Genomic DNA, 6,972 nt, shown 5'->3' with positions numbered 1-6,972 from the left:
CTCAGGGCCGAGAGATAGTGTTTTGAGACTCTTCCTCCCACAACTATAAAACCACTGCAGGTCTACTCAATCCAAATGTTAACCCTTGGCATAGATTAAAGAGAGTCCTGATAAAACAGTTCAATCATGGCAGCAATGCCTGGTGGGGATCACATCTAATTACTGCAACTTTGACCTCTCCAGCAACATTGTATCAGCACCTCAAAACTACTCTGTGGATTTCACCTTTTCTATTAACCAGGAGAGCAGCACCAATTTCACTTTATTACTTTCTTTTTTTGTTGTGTCCAAATGTCAGGGTGTGCCTGACTTTTCGCAGTAAACACTACATCAGTTATTTTGAGATGATTCCTCTCGCATGTTTTCCAGAGCGGTGCACGGGCAAAGATAAGAGATAATAAATCTATTCATTGGTTGCACAATGAAGCCAAAATCATAAACTCTACTTGAAAAGATGGAAGAGATTGAAAACGTTTTAAATTACTGGACAGATTAAGAACATATGAGAGCTGAAGATGACCTTTTATTGTTCCGGCTGGAAAGAGACACATTAACCTGTTGACCTCGATAGGAGTTCATCACTTAAGTCATCTTATTTTAAGAAATGTGCAACAGAATATGAGCTATTGAATTGACCAGTCCAACTGTGGACCTTACATTGGAGAAGCTGGAACCAGGAAATGATTGGTATTTCCACTAAATAAATGACAAACAACGGATTACCAAAATTACTGACGGTTAATCATTTCAACAATACAGTTAACCTGCATGAACAACTAGAATGGCAAAGGCATTTCAGTTGAAGACATTAGTCAATCATGGCATAATGTAAGATTCATGTTAAACTATTGAGACTTCATGATACAGTAAACTGATGACTTATCATCTGACATTGTGGCTACATCATACAGAAGAATCTGCATCACCACCATTTGCTACAAACAATCTGGAAACACAGTAACATAGGTAATACTTCAGGTTATTTAGTAGGCCCACTAATTTCCTATTATTTTCTTCATTGGCTAACTGACCCACTAGATGAAGGTTCACTCACAATTTTTTAAACTAAATTCCCTGCCGTAGTCTGCCCCTATAAAAAGATTTTTTTTGTGTGTGTAGAACCTCCAAATGACTGTAGTAGTCGATAAGCACAGCAGAGAGTAAAGTGGGTTTGCACCCCTGCAGGCTTTCTTCTGTCAAGATCAAATGGAAAAAAGGACTTCTAAACTCAAAAATAAAGAAATAATGCCCCTACAGAAGAGCCTGGGTCATTTTCATGAGTTATACTAAGCACTCCACCTCTGGCTCTACAGCAGATAGAGTGCAGTGGCATGTAGAGCCAGAGGTGGAGTGCTTAGTATAACTCATGAAAATGACCCAGGTTCTTCTGTAGGGGCATTATTTCTATATACTTATATTGTTTTGTTCTGTTTAACCTCTTATTTTAGAGAATGTGTGACATGCACCTACAACACCAAAAGAAATTCCTTGTATGTGTAAAAAACGTTCTTTATATTCTGATTCTGATAAGACTGTCGTACCGCTTAGGCAGTTGTTCAGCACCACGGAGAGCGCCACTTCCACAAAGGGCAACCTGGGGTGAAGCTGGAAAATATGACACCAGCTGTTCTCAATCACAGTAATGACTCTCCCACATGAGAATAACCTCCAGCTTCCCTTTAAATTACAGATGGTTACTGATTGTCCATGAGAGGGTGAGAACTAACCTCCTATCTGTGTGTTTACTAATGCAGTGTCTTTCTGGTTTAGGCACAAAATGGCTGCATTTGAGCCTACACCGCCTTCATCAAGGAAGTACTAATCAGCTTTAATACAGCATAATGCCATATTAGAAATCTCCTACTGCAAATGTGTTCTGTCAAGTACAACAATACATCTGATGACATTTTGAAAAGTTTGTCATGTCCCCACAATAGTTATTCTTTGTTTGTCAAGAGTGATTTCATTTTGAAGGCAGTATTGCTTATAACGGTCACATCTGAGACCTTAACACAATGGCCATGTCCTTCATGGAAAGGGGTGTGCACCCAGCTGGTGGCTTATTGATACACAAACATGATACCTTAAATTACACAAGTTGAGTAAACGTGTTTTCAAGCTACTTAATATCAGCAAGCAGGCAACTCACATATAACAGATGTAATGTGTAAAACCAAGTACAGAGTTGATAGTTGGCAACTAGCCTCTGACCCTGTCACTTAACGCAAGCATACACTAAGTACAGCACTCACAACAGAAATTAGGGAATGCAACAGCAAAAGTATTTTTGGCAATGGATGAATCTAAAAAAGAAAAAGTCAGATATGCAGCAGATAATTAACTTAAAGATATTTCGCTCAAAAAAAAATATTGTTCTGAAATGTATGTATGAATGTATGTAGCAGATGACCATAAGTACACCACTTAAGGTTGTCAATGAGTGCATGGACAGAACCTGCTCAGCACTTCAGATGTAATCATGATACGAAAAACAGTAAAGCAAGCTCACATAAACCCATTAGTTTAACTTAAATGTGTTATTAATGTTTAACATATATTAAGTGTGTAGAGTAGGCTAATTGTGAAGATAACGACTTAACGTAAGCCATTTTACCTTTGCCATTAAACTAATATTACAAATAAATAGTTATGCATATAGACAGTTTGGAAGAAAACAAACTATTAAGCATCCCTTGAGCCAATATACAATACTACCCTCTACTAAGCTTGCAGTAAGCCAACAGACCCCACAAAACAACAGGAACAGCAAGGGGGAAATGTGCTGCAATTCAGATGTATGATACTTAAATATGAGTGTTTATATTTCACTATTATGTGAATCAAAATACCATAATGCACTTTCCAAACAACAAAAGATGAATGCCACAAAAAACATACCAAGCAAATACTGCACACTGTACTGTAGGCAGCAGAATAAAAAAAAGAAATTAGCAACCAGCACATGCCAAGACACATGTGGGAAACATGAAGAGCAGCCACGGAACATTAACATAAACTAAATAGAGTCAGCCATCAACTCACTGTAAACATAACAAATTATTCAATTAATTTCTCACAAAGCTGTCTTGAAGCGACAGTAGAGTATTGTTGGAGAGCAAAGTTAGCTTATAGTGCTAATGTTACATACCCAGCGGTGAACTCGCAGCTAAGTTACAGAAGAGTTTGTTAACGAGTAGATCAGAAACTATAGTCAGCTTTACTTTAACATAACCCGCCTTGTGTGTTTTTCACGTAATATCGTACGTAAATAAAATACTGTTATATGAGCAGCAGGTAAGGGAAAATGTCCACTAAAGCCGAAAAAATATTTCAACGTACACAGTACACAGGTGTTCACTAACTATACCTGGCGCCATTGCTCGGAAGTTCAACGCAAATGGCGTCCACTATCTTAATACAATCAATATGCAGCAATTTAAAAACAATAGGATATATGGCCACCATAGTTTTTTTATATAAGCTATATAGGCTACCTTGCTAACGAACTGCTACAAATACATCGCATGATACAGATGACAAATTTAGGCTATATTTTATTTTATTTGGTTTGACTAAAGGGTAAAGGGATATTCTTCATTTTTCCCATTCTGCCATCAGGGCTTGAATGCAGCATTAGAGCTTGACTTGGACTGTTGGAGGCAGCGGTATAGGCCTACATTTTCCTGTGCAGAAGCCCATTGGTTCCTAAAGTGGGGTCCTTAAGGGGGGCCCAGGGTATCCCTAACAAATAGGGGAATATTTTGATTTCACTATAATTTAATCCATAAATATAACACAATGACAGAATGCATGACTATTTTTGGTCATGGCTTTCATACACTTTCTGTAATAAAGCATATATAAGCAAAAATCCTATCAGATGCAGGAACCTGGGACAAAACCTTATTAAATGGAGATCCGTGGTCTGATTTGTGTCAGTTTAGGGGTCCTTGACGCAAAAAGTTTTGGAACCAAGTTTAGCTTACCTATCACCTTTGCCAAAAATTGCAGGTTAATATGGAAATGCAGAATAGGATCTTAACTTCTAAAGAATATAATATTTGCCACTCAAAACGTTTACAAGATGGAATTCCAATGATGAGGTGGCAGAGGCAGTCATGATCACCAATAAATGGCATACAGTACCTCCCAGATAGTTCTTCTTGCTTTTACCTTCCCCATTATATGTAAAGCACACTGACATTAGCAAGTTAAGGCCTGGACACTTTGATTTACACTATGTACTGGCATCCAAATTCTTCCAGCAGGATTATATTGGATGGTTTGGCAGATCTGTCTTCTGACACACCCCCATGAATTATATAGCTGAAAGTGACGTATTTATCACCATCTTATGGTAATATTGGAGAAGAACTAATACAATCAGGAATAAAAACCCATACTCCCCTATCATAAGCGAATCAGGGAACTCACGAGCGTTAATGTCTACACTGACACGTTTTGATCTGAGGCAATCCGCCCATTCACGTGTTTGTGAACTCTTAACCTGATATAGCCTGTGTGACCTGCAGATTTGGGGTTGAATTAAGTAGATTGTGACAAGTTACACAAAAAGACAAGTTCAAGCCAAGGTCTCCCCGACTTTATCCAATTTCTCTCAGGAACATTTTGTAATGTTATCAGGGCAACGACAAAGGAAACTGAATTAGGTCCTATTTATAAAAAGAAAGGGGACACACATTGACATTGATACACAGTGATTTGACTTGGTCATCAGAAGAGAAAAACTAATATGACACAAACGGATTGTATGAGTGTTTCGGTTAAGCAATTGCTTTTATAGTAGTCATGTATAGAGAGGGATCAAGTCAAAAATCAGATATCCGAATTTAGATTTCAGCTTTGAATGATGAGGTCAAGTAATGACTGTATATCATTTAGGAGCTGTTGGCTAGAAATTATTATTATTAACATTATTAGCAGGCTTAGGTAGAGTTAAAATACAAATCAATCTTTTCAAAAGCCAGACAATAATACCCATCAGGGTTGGACCAGACTGGACATCAGTTTGCCAACAGTGACTCAGGCTCAGCACAGCAGTCACTCTGAATATTTTCAGCACATCCCCCTCCAGTGCTTAGCAATGACCTCTGTTCATTCAACTGTCATTTTAAAAAATAACAGCCAGTCACGCCTTGGAACAGTCAGTAGCCTGTTTGGTCAAAATCTGATTTTAGTGCCTTCCTGGATCTTTGTCAGACCCAGGGCCAATCAGCTGGCCCTGGCGCTCACATGCAACTATAAGCCGTGCACAAACGTGTGTGTAAATGCATGTGCACAAGCAAACAACTTAAAAACCATGTCAATGACTACAATATAAAAAATGTAGATAACATATATAGTGTGCTGCTTTAGACATATCTAAAGAGAACCGCCATCAGCTCTTCTTTTCTTGGTTTTTTTCCTGACACTTTGCTCTCGTGTACCTCATATAGCCTACTTAGAAATTATTCATATGCCTGGCATAAAACCTCAGTCATGTTCTGAAGATTTTCTATTCTTTACACACAATTATACAGTAGTTTGGGATTCATGTCCCTATCCTGATTTTACTTTCACTGCAATAACCTGCGCCTTTTTCTTTGTAGCAATCAGTTTTGATTGTACAGTGTTTCATTTATTATCATTTATTATTCACTATAGGACTATATTGGCTGCTCCACAAATGGCAAAGATTGCACTAATGTACCGATTTTTTGAAGACATGTCTATTGTCAACATGACTAAAACAGCAGGGGAGAACTCATGGGAGGCATACAGCACTTCACTTCACACAAGTAGGACTGGCAGTCACAAGCATTCACAAAATTGCAAAGCGCAATGGAGCCCTAAGACCATCTGAAATATGAGTAGAAAATCTTCATAAAGGACACATACAATATACATGTGCACTTCTTATATACAGTAGCACTTAATGGGTTCATCTCGTCAGGTTTCTTGCCATCCACCATATTATAATACAGTATACCCACACTCCTTTATGGAACTATGGTGGCTTTTCTCCAAGAGCGCCTGCAGCTAATAAGTAAACTGTTATATATGAGGATGAGTATAAATGAGGATTATCCGGAGTAGCTCTTTGGCTTTACATCCTTGTTCAAATGCACACCACTGACATTGAAGAGGGAGCACAAGCACTCTGAAAGGTGTTGGTACATTGAAGGACAAACCTCTTAAAGCAACACCAAAGCACTTTTCCTCTTCAGTCCCCCTACAGTTTGGAAGCGGAATTGTCCATTACCGCTGTCTCATTCGAACTACAGATCAGCTATCCAATCTGGCAAACTTGCATAGTGCGGTTATAGCCAATAGAGAGCCGCAAAGCGAATGCAGAAGTGCTGTTCACCCTGTTACGAGTTGATGAACCACTGAAACGATTTTGGAAACATTATTTTAAAAGGTACAAAAAAATCTTTTGTGTTGCTTTAACATCAGGCTGATCTTTAAAAGAGTTTAACGGAGCATGTTTCTTTTCTTCACATTTAGCCTTGCAGGTGAAATTGAATTTAAAAAAAAGTTTGTTACAGGATCATTTGGTTTTTATAATGTATTTGTCTAATCAACTTATCTTTTCATTTTATTTTACTCAGTCTCTTGCATTTTTTTTGCTTGTTCTGACTGCATGTCTGCAGAATATTCAATGTTAAAACTAGCTTTAACCTAACCTGCATTTGGGTTTTGATTCATTCTGGTTGTCATAAAACACTTAAAAGGAGGGTTTATTATTGGTATCTTTTTAATCCGTTTGTATTTTAATTCAGTTTTTGACTTGGAGTCAACTTTTTACAGCTTAACCAAGACAAAACTGAAGTTTTGATCATCGGTCCTGAAGCTCAGAGAGAGAAACCCTAAACCAAACTGCAGGAACTTTCCTTAAATCCATCATCACAAGTGAAAAACCTGGGCGTCATTTTTGACTCTGAGCTTGGGTTTATCCCACATGTTAAATAC

The sequence above is a fragment of the Sander vitreus genome, chromosome 21 (genome assembly GCF_031162955.1).
Source record: "Sander vitreus isolate 19-12246 chromosome 21, sanVit1, whole genome shotgun sequence".
Lineage (NCBI taxonomy): Eukaryota > Metazoa > Chordata > Actinopteri > Perciformes > Percidae > Sander > Sander vitreus.
The sequence above is the reverse complement of the archived record's forward strand: the minus strand, read 5'-3'. Positions refer to the sequence as shown.